General features: G+C 31.1%; 1 protein-coding gene and 1 long non-coding RNA gene across 4 annotated transcripts in view; one reads left to right on the top strand and one right to left on the bottom strand.

Moving 5' to 3' along the window:
- Positions 1–17623, bottom strand: part of LOC148234747 (protogenin B-like) — a 119345-nt gene that overhangs the window by 54685 nt on the left and 47037 nt on the right. The window lies entirely within an intron of this gene.
- Positions 5859–11634, top strand: LOC148234748 (uncharacterized). The gene is made up of 2 exons (XR_015809827.1): positions 5859–8209; positions 8587–11634. It is a non-coding gene; the product is annotated as an uncharacterized LOC148234748 (long non-coding RNA).

Raw genomic sequence — 17623 nt, 5'->3', positions numbered from 1 at the left:
GGACATCATTTAAGCTTATTCCAGGGGGGTGGGGGGCAAAAGTTCGCTAGTCAGTTATCGTTTTTAAATATTTAGATTTCATTAGGATTCATAGTATTCTATTAATTGACATGTATTTTTCTGGTCATATTCAAGGAAACAACAGCGGCGGTAAAGTGCTAGCGATTAATTGCTGGCGGTGAATTGCGGTCGAAAAATTGTGCTAGACTGAAAATTAAAATGAAAACAAAATATACGCGAGAGGAGATTAAAAACTTTGCGTCCTGAAACTAATGAAAACCGCTTCTGCCCAATCACTATCATTCGTCGCGTTTACGCATAAACGAAATTGATGGATTTAAGCATAATTACATTTTGATAAATATTTTATTAAAACATTACTCAGGCTCAACGAGGGTCGTTACGGACACCGCTCTCCTGATCAAAAGGGCAATCATGCTAATGTTATTCGACGCTGGAAAACTTATTAAAATAATACCCCACAGCGAGCTACTCTCATCGACGACGCCGACGCTCAAAAGTTTGACAGCCACTGGATACAGGGACGTCTAATTCTCGCATTACACGTCTATTATATGTATATATTATATGTAACCGAGTGCTCATTCCAATGTTGTACGTAGTGTCAGATTTTGATTTATCGCCTAACAATATCTCCCCGTGGAACGCGATGGAAAAGTCGGATCGCTTTTCCAAATTGTTTATAGCTAGTGTAAGTACATTTTTTAGGACAGAACATATTTTGAAGGGCAATTCTATATCGTCCGGGAACGCCCTTGAGTAGCTATTGTTAAAATTGTTCGTATCCTTACTGAAAAGTTTTTTTGCCCCTTCTCTTGTAGATCGTTCCACGTGAGTTGTGATATGAGCCTTATTAAATTTTTTTAGATAAATGTACTGTTCCATACACATGGGATAGCAAATAAGATTTAACAAACGCGCCAAAATTACCCATTAATCCGTATATATATTTTCACTACATATAATATAAAAAAGCAATTTGACATTTAAGAAAGCAGTGAGAAATATGTTATAATCACGGCGTTTTTCTTACAAAGTGTCAATTGAAGATGATTCAAAGTGATTTAGCATTTGGAATTATTGACAATATAATCAAAACTATAAATTATGAGTGTGCCAGTAAGTGTTTGGTTATATGAATAATATATCACGGTCATTCTAACAACATTACCATTGACTTTCCAGGATCTAATATTAAATGACAAACAGCGGTGATTGGGCAATTAAAGGTTTACATACCAAAGTTAATTAAACATATTACAATGCTAGTAATAATGAAAAATCTCCTATTAGTGTAAACAAAAATTATATTTTACCCACGATTGTGTTTACAGCTAATTTTCAGAAGTAATGATAGATCTAATAACATTTACGTATGGCAAACAATTAATATATGACATATTTCGACAATTTGAAGAAGATAAAGAGATGCCAATCTACGTGTTTAATCCTCTACAGTAACTTCCGTAAATTTTGTTCTTCGATGGTCGTTTAAATTTAATTTATAAATTATATTAGTAGTAATAATGTGTTCAATGTTTACTCTGGATAAAGGTATTATTATTTTTAATTATTTTTCAGAAGCAATGATGGAACAATTTGATGACCTATATGGCTACAAATTAGAATTGGTATATATAAACAAAAAGTGAATCTTCTCACGTTGAAGTCACTGTTAGCAAGTATTATCTTTTTATAAAGAACGTACTATGGCGAATGATGGCACAGAGCAAAAATTGAATAAAAACCATGAAGTATATATATTTCGCCACATCAGAATTAAAAATAACCCACTCTTAGATATTTTGGCTATCGATTATTCCAGGTATGCAATCACATATTTATAATCATTGTAAAATTTCGTCTATTAGATAACACCCAAGAAACTACACATTTATAAGCTGTCCGTTGGCTAATATATATAGCGTTCCCACTGCGACAGCGCTGATTTGATCGACATTAACTTTCAATCCTCATACATACTAAGGATATGTTACACGTTCACGTTTAAAACATAACTGGTTTATTTGCAATTCATAAAATCTAACGTATATGTGCATTAAATTGGAAGCAATGATAATGTTTATGTAACATAAAAGGAAAAACTCACTTTTTGGCCTCGGAGCCTGGCGCGGCGACGGGAATTAATAATTTTAAGATTTCATTACGAAGATTGTTTTATGATTGTTTATCTAACCTAATCAATGTATTCTTCTTATCCTAAACACATTATGTATATATTTAATTTTCATAGTTATAACACACCTAGTTAATTTGCAATCCTATTATTTATAAAAGAAAAAACTCACTTTTCGGCCTCGGAGCCCGTCGCCGGGAATTCAAAATTTGAAGATTTCATTACGAAGATTGGTTTATAATTGTTTATCTTGTTTTATCAATGTATTCTAATCCTCAACACATTATGTATATATTTAATTTTCCTGGTTATAACACACCTTGTTTAACACACCGTTAATTTGCAATCCGATTATTTATATTCAATCAAATGACGAATTAATGAAAATTATTGTCGCATAGCAAAATTTTATTATTAAATAATAATTATTTAAAACTGTTGTCATGGTACTGTCAGCCATCTTGTTTTATATTTGAATGCTTATTTTTCATTGGTCTAAACAACAGAACGTATTACCGGTGCCTCAGAAAGCAACGAAGCAAATTCAAATTTTATTATTATAATTGAATATATTCCTTTGTTTACGTGTATTAATATACACCGTTCATTACAAAGCTATACGATTTAGATAATTAGATAAAATAAATTTATACTTTTAATGAGTTTCTCGGTTGATATTATATTAGGCTTGGAATGATGCCCACAACAATTTACGCTAATTAATTTTTATTTTATTAATTACAACAGAACGCAATTTGTCACTGTAAGATATAAAATATATCTGTTAGTTATATTACATTTAAAAATATAATAATTATAAACAATAGTCAAGATCAAATATTTATAATTTTAACGCCAAGTCAAAATAAAAATAATTTAGCTTCAGAATGAGTGACGAGTAAGACCAATATTTCTGATTTGTTAAAACGCCTTTAAATTTAATAACATTAATATTGATTTCTGTTATTTTCGAACACAAAACGCGATATTATGTGTGCGTAGATAGAAGTCTTGAATAAATGTGTTTTTTTTTTAAATAAACAAAAATTCTCTTTGAAAAAACAAATCATTTACAGAAAAAACCCTTTACGCGACTTTAATTTCCAGAAAGAAAAGATGGCTATATTAATATAAAATTTATTTATAATAATTTTATTTTAATTAATAATAATAATAATAATTTTCGCGGTGAATATGAAATAAACAAACTAATAAACAATGTCTGTTGTCTAACTACATATTTTTAGATATTGATTGTGTTTACTTCGCCATAACGCATTGAACTAACGTATGTCACACAACAACGAAAATTTAAAAATAATGGGTACCAGCTACTGTGTTAGTTAGGATTTAAAAATATATACATATTAATACTTGATTATTTATTAACAGAGAATTCTGTACCAAAAAAGAACAAGTGGCAAACAAATTCACGTCACAAACCGCCTTAAGACAGCACTTGTACAGTTTGACTTTGGGAGCTGCTTGGCCTTTCCACTTCATACGTCAGATTTTGGTCCAGCCCAGCTATCATCTAAAAGCCACCATGAAATGAAAACTATATATTTAGAAATAAGACAATAATATATAATTTGAACTTATATATAGTACTTTGGCGGATATATAGACATTGACGGATGGCAATTATAAACAGGTTAGGCCGCTGCAGTACTATTTATTTAATTTGTTAGGTAGTAATAATGGTTGTAACAACGCCGCCGGTCGCTATACTCCTGCCGTGGTCAACCAAAGAATGTGTTGCTCTTGCCGCCGCCATGTCAGTGTTTCCAAAGTGCATAAAACGGACCCCAAATTACGTATAAAATATTTGTTTAAAAATTGCAATTATAGTGTAACAGCATTATTTTAAGCCCATATTAATATATAAACCTTTTTAAGTGCATGCATGAATAATTTTAGATGAAGTCGAGCTGGGGTTTTCGTGCACCCCAATTCAAATCGCTGTCACATAACTCAATCGTACTAAGTGAAAAAGCATAATTTGATAGGTACATAAACAATACGAACAATGATCTTAAAAGTCCTCCTCAAACAGATAAGAACGATCACATCCAAGAGCAAATATTTTTCAGCTGAAAGATAAGGAATTCAGCTGGATATGTTCCCTGAAAAAGTAACACCCAGATAGAATTACCGCCATCGAGCAACAAACGCCCCGTGAATCCGCTTCCGCCTAGAGCACGCGAGAGGACATTAAGGCAGAAATGTGCGTGTCGCGCAGGGGTGTCTAAATGACACGACCGAGGTCATCCCAAACGATCGGGATGACCTCGGCGACCCTCCCTTGAAGATTCGAGTTAGATTTTTATGTTTTTATATATTAACGCCATCGCCCCACGCCACTGGCAGCTCGTAAAAATGTTACCCCCGCGCATTAATTTCCACGGGCCATAACCGAGACTAACCCCCTCGTATGGTCAATCAGAGGTGTTTTCAAGAAGAGCGGAAGAATTGTATTAAGACTGGAGAGCGAGAGGATATTTAATCCACATAGGCTGTTGGCTATGGTTAAATTATGGCATAATTATTAATAAAAAAATATGGTTTTATGTATTCGATTTTTAGATTAATAAAATAACTATTATCTTATCGTAGAGCAGGGAAAGTACTGTAAAAAATAAAGCATTCGGTGGTTTTTTTTTCAGGTAGTGGTCAAGGTATACCCTAAATAAATTATACATAAATAATAGGTTCGAAGCTTTATTTTTCTTTCATTCTAACCTTTAACGCACGAAGCTTTTTTTTTAAGAAAAAAGTTTTGTGCGTTAAAGGTTATGTCGGATATAAAAGTTCATATTTTAAGTATTTACGTTAAAAACAAAAATATATTTTATGACAAAAAATCTAATAGCAATTAGCAATACAGTCAAACGTATAAAATGATAAATATTTTTTTTAGTTCAATATTGTAAAAAAGATCATTTAAAACCCCTGGTTTTAAATTCTCGTTTTTTTTCTAAGCGACTGTACTTTTTTTATTCTTAAGCCCATGTATTCGTTTTTAGCACTTTAATTGCAATAATAATCGATTTTGACTATTATTTTCAATCAGTAATTTTACACATGTACACCGAATGTACATCACCGGACGGCACGGATATTCGGTTAAACAATCTAAAATAAAAAATATAGAACATCCGTGTTTTTTCTATTGTAAATATATATTTTAAGACATATTTTAAAACTTTTCTAATAAATGAATAAATGTCTATACAAAGTGATTTAATTAAGCAAATTGAGCTACAGATTTACAAACAAAAAACAACAATAAAATGAATTTCAATAAATCACCACTAATCTGATAATCTCATATAAATATTTAAGGTTAAAAATATTGATTCCTGGGATTAATCAAAGCGAGTCTTGATATCCTCGTTTCCAAAAAGTCACATGAATCAGAATACTTAACATATATTACTTGTATAAATTATATCATAATACATCTTAATAATCCTTTTTTAAGCACATTGAATAGTGTGAACCAAATTAGTGCGTTTTGTCATTTCAACTTCATAAAATAGAAAAACAATAATAGAGCTAATGTAGATACCGCAGCGCCGGTGCACATAGCGGGCGCATACGTTACTAATAAATTAACTAATTTCAATATTGTCTCAGTGTTGTCATAGGTTAATATAAATTATATAATTAAATTTTAATTTTCATTATTAAATTTTTTTGTGATATCTTGTAAAAAACTGTTAATGTCGGTAAAATATGTTGTATAGAAAATTGTATTTTCTGGATTATTTTTAATAAACTAGGGTTTAAAAAGTTTTAAATAGATGTGTGAATAATTACTGAAAAAAAATAAGATAAAACGTCTCTTCTATTATCGTTCTTAAATTATGATTATGTCAAATGTCAAAAGACATTCAAAGATCATTGTATATTGTCTAGTCTTAGTTCAAAGACTTGTCAGGTACATAGGAGGTATAAAATATCTATTTTACATAAACCACCGGCGTTATAAAAATGAAATAGATAAATAAAAAGATTGTTTCTAGGAATTCTCACTCTATTTTCAAACAAATACAAACGTCTTGTAAAAAATAGCGACACGCGTTACCGTGACAGTGACAGACACATCGAACGGTACAATATTTTTAGCTCACAGTTTAGAAGAAATATGACGTTTTTAGCACATGGTCCCGAGCCTCCGTTCTACGTGACAAATGGTGCGAATTTTTCTCAGGCGTACATTTTTTTCATCTTGCTCCATTGATAAAAACCTTCGATAAATCAGCACGCGTCAAATCCCGCAATGTCCCAAATCACGCGTGAAAGTATACCGAATCCTGGCAGCAAATATTAAATTTCGAAGGTAAACCGCAAAATCCCGTCACGGTTGGCAGGATAACCACTATATTTTTTACGTAAACAAGCGATCGCTTTTGTCTATCAGACCTTATAAAATCAGAGCCTGCGAGAACAGCAAATATTTATTAACAGCAAACTTCAGAAGTAATGAATAAGATGCAGAAGATTAACAATGAGTAATTTAACTCTTTCAAACAAACGGACAAGTTTTGGCGGATGGAGAGAAGACGAGAAGAAGAAAAGCAAAGCAAGAATTGATTTCCGACACGAAAAGTGAGAGAAGCCTAACTAGAAAAATTGGGACCTACAAGTAAAGATCCAACGAAATCCCTTAATACTATATTTGCTAGAGGAAAACATCTAGATCATAAGTCTATATAATTTTTTATATAACATTTTTTTGCCACAAAAATAAATTAGGTACTGATTTAGATTATGTTATTATTTTAATTTAAACACGTGTAGATTTTTTTAATAAATTTATTAATTAAAATTATTTAAATACCAAATGCATATAGTTTATTAACGGGCAGTAGCTTTCAGTTGCGACATATTATATATATTTCTATAATATATATTATTTCTACAGAAAATAACTTGAATGATGTATTTTAAAAATTTGATTTTATACTTATATTGATAAAGTGTAAAGCTGTTATTATTAAATAAAAATAAATATTGTGCTAGAATTATTGTAAGGTACACTTATTTTTCAAGCTGAGGTATTTAATTTAAATATTTGCTTAAAAGTCACAGCACATTCAATGGAAGTGTTGTTACCAAAAATAATTTTAAAATATTTCCCGTCGTCAGAAAAGAAGATCAATGAACCGTATGAGGATCGCATGCCGCACGAGGAGTTTGTGAGATAATCGTTTGCTTACTGCGTGAAAATGGCTAATGTTGAACGGCAAAGATTAGATTATAAAAACACGAAGCATTTTTGTTATCCCACGCCTGAGGATGGAGCTAATGTAGGCACTGCAGCGCCGGCGCACATAGCGTGCGTTACTAATAAATTGGCTAATTTCTATAAAACCATTGCAGTGTCATAAGTTTTTTATGTAATTAAATTTAAACTTCGTTTATTATATTTTTATCTGATATTTTTAATGAAAAACGGTTAATGGAGAATCAATATTGTTAAAAAAAAATTGTGTACAGAAAATTGTATTTTATAGATTATTTTTAATAAATTAAGGATTTAAAAGTCCTCTACACTTCTGATTTAATTCATCTTCGAGTCTTAAGTTATTCAAAATTAAATTTTTTACAGTAAATTATTCCAGAATCAACGGATTTATATGTTTATTTTAAATTTTCACTTTCTTATATTTTTTATATTTTCTTTTATGTTATTGTTATCTAATAAATGCTTATATAATTTTTTTTACAATTCACGATAGTTAAATTAATAATATTTTGTATGCGATCTAACGCAATTGTCCAATGCAATATTAATTTCAGAACACCCAAGAATTTACAAAATGACTAAAAATACATTGGTTTTCAAAAGCCATAGCATTTAGTAACCCTAACCGAAAATTTCTAATTTGTTCATTAACTTCGAGACTACCAAAGTATTTTAATATATTTAATAAATATGTACTTAATTTACTAGAAATAGAGACAATTTAAGGATAGGTATAAGAAAACGAGTACGGTACGAAGGTGTGAATTTGTATAATAATATAAAATAAAATGGAGCAGGTTTCCTAAATGGAATAAAGAAAAACCTTCATATATCATGTAATTTTTTATATTATGTTTATGTTTAAATTATGTTTTATATGTATGTTTCGAATAAATTTGTTTAGTTTATAAACAAGCTTTATTAAATAAATAAATAAATAACAGACACGCATCTTGCGCACGATTTCGTAAATGATCACAATGGTTATACCTATAAAATGCCACCCGGAAGACATACTTTTGCTTATTTAATTCGGTACACGAACGGCTATTGGTTAAACTAAACATTTACTTGCCTTAATCCAAGCCACAAAAAACCTGACACTTTAACGACACGAGTTGACTACAAGAAACTAAAGTATTTTATAGACCAACCTACTCATTCGACTGAATAGCTCAAGCAGTTAAATAATGGTGAATTTTAGTGACAAAAAAGCAATTAATAAGGCAAGCTTGTGAACTTTGTTAAAAAGCATGAAGTGCGTTAATATGAGTGCGAATCATGAGATGAGCGCAAAGTATATAATATAATTGTAACGACACTTCTGATCAGGATTTTGTTCATAGAAAAAATCTCGACCTATTTTGTAAATATAGCAACTTCAGGAAACATTCGTCTTTTTTCATTATTTTTATTCATTAATTTATTAAATCATGACTAGACAAGTTTCCCCAATGCATCATGATGGCATTTAAAACATTGTATACACATAGTGACGCACAACTAAGAGTACCATCAATGTGTCTGCCAAACTCGTCGATGAGCTTGTGTGTATTTTAGAGCGCAGAAGCCTTGGCGATGACGGCAAGAATAAGGGACGCAATCGCGATTACAGTCCGCAGCTAAAAATCAACGGATTCATTCAATACATATAAATTAGGATTGTATCTATTATATAAAACAACAATTAGCGACGTTAAATTTAATAATAAATAAGTTAGATTGTGTCTGCCACCCCTGAGTCATTAAATATGCAGGGATTTGTATTATTATTAAATTTTAACGATTCGATTAACTCTGGGTGCTTTTGTGTTTTTAGACGTGGGCTGTAAAATGAAAAGTTTGCGTGGATTCAACGCGTTTTAGTTAATTTTAGGTAATTGTTAAATAATTGAATGGTACATAAGGCTATGAGTCGGCCGCCGTTGAAGTGTTAAAACCGAAAATATTTATGGGTTGAAATGAGTTTTCATTGTATTATTATTTTTTAAGAGAACAAAAATTTTAAGTTCAGCTTAAAAGTTTTCTTTATAAACAAAATACACCGGCGCTAATATTTTTGTATATATTATAGATACGTTGAATTACGAAGCCATCCACGCTTCCAAATTTGTATATATATTTAAATATTATGCCTTCCATCCCTTCCAAATTTTTAAGTTTGAGATTTAAGCGTGCATTTGTATAAGTGTACATTTTTTGTTTTGAACGTGAATTTATTTTAACGGACGTTAGGCACGTTTCACATTCTCGCTACCACCCTTCTTAAATTAATGGCACGGTATTCTTTTTAAAAGAGCATTAGATATAAATCTGAATAATTTTATCTAATTTTCCTCCACGATAAATTGTGGTGTAATTTTATATGAAACGACCCCATTTTTTGGACAGTAACATGCCATTTCGCGACCCCAACGCGTTTATTGCACATATACACACCCCTAGTCTTTGCGCATTCGAGCGCAAACAATAGCCCGACCGGTCGGTCGGAATGAAAATTTCAACCCTAAAAATTTTCCACGCTGCGACGCATTTCCCCAAAAAAAAGTTTGAGGAGCGGCAGATGGCCGGCGGTGGTTTATTTACTAGACGTCCCGCGGCGATGACGTTAAACTGGCAAAGACGGTGGGTGCGGGAGGATGGGAGGAGTGAGAGATAGTGGTGGCTATGTGATGGTGGGAGCCCGGAGTTTTGGCGCCAACATCTCGCAGGCAAATTTAGAGCATGCGAGAGAGAAAAGACTGGAGCTGCTGTGTGTAACTGGACATCGGATAATTCAGCTATGACCCTCTCCATAAGGAAAATTCTGTTAGGCAGATGATTTATGGGTTATTTAAGCTTTCACCACACAACTTGCCTTCAACGCAAAAAATATGTTTTTTTACAAAGAAAGTAAAACAATTTCTTTCCACGCTAAGTTTAATATATAACAGAGGGATAAGCAAAAATATAAAATTGTAGTAGTTGGGTACAATTTCAACTTGTTTATATATGTATATATTCATTTTGCTCAGATTATATTAAACGGTTTAAGCAATAATATACTACATATATTAGCCTAAGCGCATTAATGTTTGCATTGTTTATTTTTAAATCTCTGGTTATAACGTGAATACAATCATATTTGTCATATTTTATTAATAAAAAACTGATTGTTTTTATTAACAATAAACACCGCTTCTCGAAAATATATAAAAATACCTTATAAAAAAATGAAATAAACTTTGGTTTTGAGAACCTCTTCCCTCTACCAAATATATGCTAAATAACGGATGCGACACGTGGTCTTGGAGTGACAGTTTAATCGTCAATAAGGAAGGAGACTGCGCCACACAAAGAGGCCTGACGCCAGGGCTTTGCCCTTGACATGTCAGGCCTCCACAGCAAAGGGGAGCATTTTGTCACAATTATGCCAAACTTTACAGAAAATGCGTGAGGGATGTGTAAATCATCGACAGATCTAATTTCATAATTAGGTAGCTGATTTCTAAATTTAAATTTATTATTTATAATCGATTTTCCTTCTACCATTTTTTGTATACTAATATTAGTTAATAGTTTGGTAGAATAGTTATAGGCAAAAAAAATGTTCTCCAGAGGGTCTAAATATCGGTCCACTTCACTTATGCAAAAAAAATCTCGCCGGCCAATATTTTGGCGCATATTTAATTTAACTTATGCGCGACGTATCAACATAAAAATAATACATTTATTTTATCTCAGGCAAGATCAACGGTACCCAGTAATTATGTTATTTAACAGAGAAATGACTACGCCGCCGCGGCCTGCCTGCCCCTTTTTATGATAGGGATGGCTGGCGAAGTAAAAACAAAAGCAAGTATTGCGTACACAAAATTCGTTCTAATATTTGTACATTTGTATCGCCATATTTTTACCCAAATAGTTAACGAAACACGCTTCACCAAACATATGTGTAAAATATTAGCAATAGGTATGGCCGCACACTGTAGAAATTATTCATAATTTAGAATATAAATAATTTGCAATCAAAATAAAACAGTATTTTGAAAGCGACATACATATTTATGTGAGAAACAAGTGTTGGAGATATCACTTTATTATTACAGCATAAATTATGCTTTGTGTAAATGTACCGAGGCACTGTACTAAAACGGGCCCTCACGCAAAACACTCGGCCGAGTTATGGTAATTGTCCGCGGGAAACTTTTACGGACGACGGTTTTTCATGCAATTCATCAGCTACACGACGAAATTGTGAATTATGGCGGACATAATTTAACTTTTGCCTATCTCGCCCATTTAATTAACTAATACATTTTTTATTTGAAAGGAGTCGTTTTCAATTAGCTTTGAAACAAGTCAATATGTTGCGTTTCCATTCATCGGGCGAATTGATCACGGAGGCGAACACCGAAAGGCCTGATCCAGAGTCGTTATGGGTCGAATTGTATATGTTATGTTTATAAGCAATATTGCTGTGAACAGATCATAGTTTTGATTATCTGTGTGAATTAATATGTTAAGAGATAATATAAGACTAATTTATTGCGAAGAGTTGCTTATCGCACTCGTTTTACAAATTGCTTTGCACATTTGGGTATACGTGAGCTACGGTACATTGTTCCGCACGCTATGTACCCGAGATCAGATAAAACGAGTAATCGCATAAAAGCGCGTTCACACAATTTCACGAGATGGAACATAGCAGTAGTGGATTTGATCTACTTATGACTACAATGAAACTTATTGTCAATAAATATTTTAATGCATCTGCTTTTATCAACATTCTATTTGAGATAAATGTCTACAATTACTAAAGAAAAATTAAAATTGACTGTTAATCAAGCGTTAAAAAAATAAAATACATCATTGCTTGGCTCTTTCTAAATCAAACTGAAAACGTATCTTTGTTGAACTAATTTTTCCGCCATAAATTTAATTAAAACAAAATATCGGAATTGTGTGAATATTCAGTGCTCATTACGCACAGCACAATGCCTTCCAGTTATTGAGAAAGTTTTTTTTTTCAATTATTAATATTTTTAATAACTATATATATATATATATTTTTTAAGTACTATCAATCTGGATTTATTAGAACAGTACGTATTTTAAAAGGATGTTCTATAAAAATATTTATTAATTTTTTTTTTTAAATACTATCATGTAATAGTTTAATTTATATTTTTATTATAAAAAATATGGCTGCATAATGAAAATATTTTTTTATATAAGAACTTAAACATAGTGCTATATTAATTTTATGTCACAATATGTGAGAGTGGGAGTCAAATAAAATATGGCGTGGCTCGACTCGATTCTTAGAGAGGAAATGCAGTACGTTTTAATTTTCTTAAAACTGACAAGAAGCAAATCAGACGCTTCCTGGAAAATCTTTCTTCTTTTCCTCTTTAGCTCCAAGGGCGAAAAACAAGCGCTCCGGAAATAGAGAAGTAATGTCAGATAAAGGAGGGGGTGTATGTAAGAAAAGGACCATGGGAAGGTCCGATAAACGAAAGCGTAAACGAGGCGATGTTGGGAAGACACAATTTGAATTTCAAATTAGGTCGTGTAGTCATCAACTGAGACGCCACTGGCGATTCCAGAACAACGTGGATTCTATGAATAATCTTTCACCCTATACTAATATTTTACAACTATTATAGGAGGTCACCATGATAAAATATAAATCAACAACACATTTCCCAAGAATTGGGATTTCATTTTAAAATAATAGAAGATCCTTTTAAAATAATATATTATTAAAAAACACAGATTGATACTATTATACTATGCATTAATATATAATGATTCATGAAACTAGTTATAACAATATTGCGTTTTTTATTTAATTTCCCAAGACAACATAGAACATTATCTACAAAGTGATTAATGAAGCAGTGGGTGGCGCTTGCTCGGTGAGGAGTAACATTATTTATGTTACGTATATTACATTTTTTAATACTATAAAAAAAGTGCCATTTTAACACTTTTACGCATCGGAGACTACTATATAAACAACCGTAAATTTGAATATAAACTCGTATTTCTTTAGAAGAAAAATAACATACTTCAACGGTTTTAAATCTTTAGCGAAATATATTTAAATCAACATCAATTGTTTCCTTCTTTAAAACGTTTATTTTGTTCTTCATTATATTGTTTTAAAATAACATTATTATTGCAAACATGAAATGGTTTTAAACCAGTAACATGTATTTAATCTAATATTAGATTTCTAAATTTAATTATCATATTGAAATTACTTCTTGACGTGCCGGCATACGCAATTTATCGATTATCAAATACACTAATTGAAGTATAAATTGCAAATTAATGCATTCTTTATAATTGGAATATATAATAAAGGCATGATTTATGATTAATTGGCATTGAAATACCGATATTTCCATTGGGTCTATACCGGTACTACAGCATTAAAAAGTGTTTCGTATATAAAAATACCGGTATCGTAAGTCTTAAGTATTAAGACCGCAGTATTTAAATGATGCTATCACAAGATCAAATGACGAATTTACATTTACGTATGATTCTACGCAATGCAAGCCTGACTTGAAAACTAGTCTTTCCCTAGCTCACACTAAGCCATCGATAATCTCTGAAAATTGATGAATAAACTAATCTAGCATTTGACCTACATATGTTTAAAAGTGTTCCAGGTATAAAGAGATCACCTCGAATCAAAACAGTACAGGGAAAAAATTAATGATAAATATATTTTTAACTTGTTCAGAATTGTCATGGTTCTGTTATAAAATGTTTTGTTTCGTCCGGTTACTGTGTATAAGAAATTAAGATATTGTCAGGACCACCCACATTCGTTCCATTGAAATTATTTTTAAAATATTCTGAAACTGTGGGGTCATTTCAATTTTTTAACAACTTTAATAAGTAATAACATTTTTTGCAATTGTATGGAAAGGATTTAAAATAAACATTAAAAAAAATACGTTTTTGATTTTTGAAAATAAAAAAAACATTGATAATATTTTTAAACATGTCAAAAAAGCATTATTATTTGCGAGCGAAATATAAATATGCTACCTGGAATCTCATATTGCATTCCCAAATTTCTGAACCGTACCTACTCGATGACGACAACAAAAAGTCTGGTTCCGCTCAGAATCATCGGTCTCTTTTTAAGCCAACTTAATCTAAATACAGATAACATACACAAAAACATAGCTATAACTAACTGTACATAATTAAATAAATAGTTTATGGTAAAGATTTGAGTTAAATTTTAAATAAATAACGCATGTAGATAATGTTTTACATCAGCATTGGGAAAATATATGTATTAGACGAAAATAAAAGAGTCTGATTCCGCCCATAATCATCTAAATGCTTTATATTATTTTCATTAAAGGTTAATCAAGTACTGAATAAGCCAAAACACGGAATAACGAGAATTTGGCCGAAGTCTCGAAGCAGAGCTACGCCGAATCGGCCGAACCGATTGTTAGAAACCTGAGAAAAGTAGCAGTTTTTACGTTTGTAATAAGTCTAGGTATCGCATAAAATCAAAACAAACTGCGCAATATATATAAAATAATGCCTAAAAAAATTAAGATCAGAATTTCAGTTAGTACAAAAGTGTACATGTTACATTTAGTATTGGATTGATGTTCACGACTGCATGCTCCTTATTTTCGTTCGGTAATCACTTAAGAGTAGCATGGTTTTCGTACTGTGTTTTTACTAACATGATCCTCTGTAATTTATATTCCGTGGTCTACGTAGGGTCAATATATTAGACGTACCTTCTACAGCGCGAACTGCTGCATTTTACCACGGGGCGTCGTCCACCACCGACCCATTATGCAAATCGCGAAAGGGCTAAATTTAGCGAGATCCAAAGATATCGAAGAATTTGGGCGGCGGCGCCCCTCGATTCGATTTCCGGGAAACGAGGGGGCGTTCGTTCCGTCCGGCCAAATCGCACAATATTCGCAAACACAATCTATCAAATGCACGCCTTGTTTTGACATTTTGCACTCGCGTGAGAAACCCAACGGTCCTCGTAATCCAGGTTAATTAAATATTTGATCAAACCTGCTCATTCTATCTAATTACACCTCCATGAGGTACGACGCTTCGAGCAATTAAACACAGTCCAACAAACCGCCATCGTCGTCCTTGAAATGAGGATATTTACCTGCAACAAGAGAAAGAACAACGGTTAGTGTCGATATAAATTAAATTTTTATTTTCAAGTTTAACAAGTGAAGGGTTGCGCGGTGTGGTGATATAGTATAAAGGTTAACGACTCCGATTGAAAATTTAGTTACATTAAAACGCCTCGATACATCCAACCACTTTTTCAAACTCCAAGAGTTGTCTATCCGTAATTTTGGTAATTTTTCTTTGGATTGCCTTACAAAAATTACATAAAACTGAAAGACAATACTCCTTATGAGCTGGTGGTAAAAAAAGAAGTGAGGAAAATCTTCAACCGTAAGGAGTGGAGTACCTTGTTATTAGATTAAACTTGACGTGCTTTTTTCATATTTTTATTTATTTTTATTGATGGTTAATATTGATCTTTTGAAACAATAGACAGACATAAAAGTGATTATATGTATACGGAAAATATTTTTAAAATTATTTCATAATTATTTCAAAAAGCAAAAAGTTAAAATAAATACTGTTTTTTCTAGAGAAAATAATATTTTACGTTGTACCACATGGGTTGAAATTAGGACCATTGTTATTTATAATATATATTAATGATATAATTAAAATTATAGAAAAATGTAAAATACATAAGATACAATTTAAGGATAGCTAGGTATAAGAAAATGAGTACGGCCAGGGGAATATTGTACTGAGGTGTGAATTTTTATAATAATATTTCTAGATCAATTCGAAAAATAAAAATATAGCAGGTTTCCTCAATGGAATAAAGAACCACCGTCGTAATTTTATATTATTTTTTTATATAATAATTAGCTTAGCTAAATAAATAAACCATTTATCTAGATATATCGTTCTTGTCAAAAGCATTTTCCAACGGTTGCACAACTTCACTGCACTCTATTCCATTTTTAATGTGAAGTGAAGATTTCCTCCCTCATTACTCATCAATAATTATTAAACTAAATTATTTTTTATTCTGCATTTAAAAAAAATATCTATTCATTAATAATCAGGTATTAATCAATGTAAGACATGGTGTTTCGTACATTAAAGAATATTATAATTAAATATGATAATTTATATTTTTTAAATAAAACCTTATAGATAATTAGTTTATATTTTATGATCTAAAAGAGCAATTATAATATTTTAAAGTTAATCTCCTGGAAAGACATATTTTAAATATAATATAGACATTAATTCTCAAAAATTTGGTCTTCGCGTAGTAAATGATGCTTTTAAAATAATGGTAATAAAAAAATGTTTAATTTTCAGGCAACAATAAAAAAGGAGGCCAGACAAAATTATAAATTGTCCCAAATGAGGGTTATATAAAAAGAGATGATTAGCATAGAAAGCATTTTATATTTTTAATGTACTTTTAATACGTATTTCCTCTAATCATACAATTATATAATATAAAATCTAATTTGACTCCTTCCCCCCAGCTATGCTACATACCCTTCACATATTATTATCAAAAAAACGTGCAAAACAGTTTTCAAGTTTACTTAAACTTTTACCGATTTATAAAAACTTGCCAAATTTTCAGACCAGCAAAAATATTTGTTTCTAGAGAGTCGGCATTTTATGATTGGCCGGGTTATAAAATAACATAATAATATTAAATTTTTGTTTATTATTTTATTCACATATTCAATTTAGCTTTTATCTATTCGTAGATATATATATTTTTAACGCATTCGGTTTAAGAGACACACTACACGAACGGTCCTTCCATCGAAAAAATGACGCTCCCAAGTAAGTGCCGCCTAGGACTGTCTCTAATAAAAACTGATCATTTACAGCAAGATCTATTAATTTCAAATACAAATATATCGATAACATTTGAATGATATATTATCTTTTTAATGCTTGACGTTTTTATGAATATATACATTGTACTATGCAGAAAATAGTTTATTATAATCGCTATATGTGTTATTCAGCTAATTGATATAATAAATCGGAAATAATATAGGAAACGGGTAAGAATCGATGTTGGGCGTCGTGTTTCGTACATTTTATAATATTAATTATTTTTATACAGAAGATAACTTTCTTACTTT

Source organism: Plectrocnemia conspersa, unplaced genomic scaffold (genome assembly GCF_051122295.1).
Source record: "Plectrocnemia conspersa isolate PC_06_02 unplaced genomic scaffold, ASM5112229v1 ptg000005l, whole genome shotgun sequence".
Taxonomy (NCBI): domain Eukaryota; kingdom Metazoa; phylum Arthropoda; class Insecta; order Trichoptera; family Polycentropodidae; genus Plectrocnemia; species Plectrocnemia conspersa.
The sequence above is the reverse complement of the archived record's forward strand: the minus strand, read 5'-3'. Positions and strand labels throughout refer to the sequence as shown.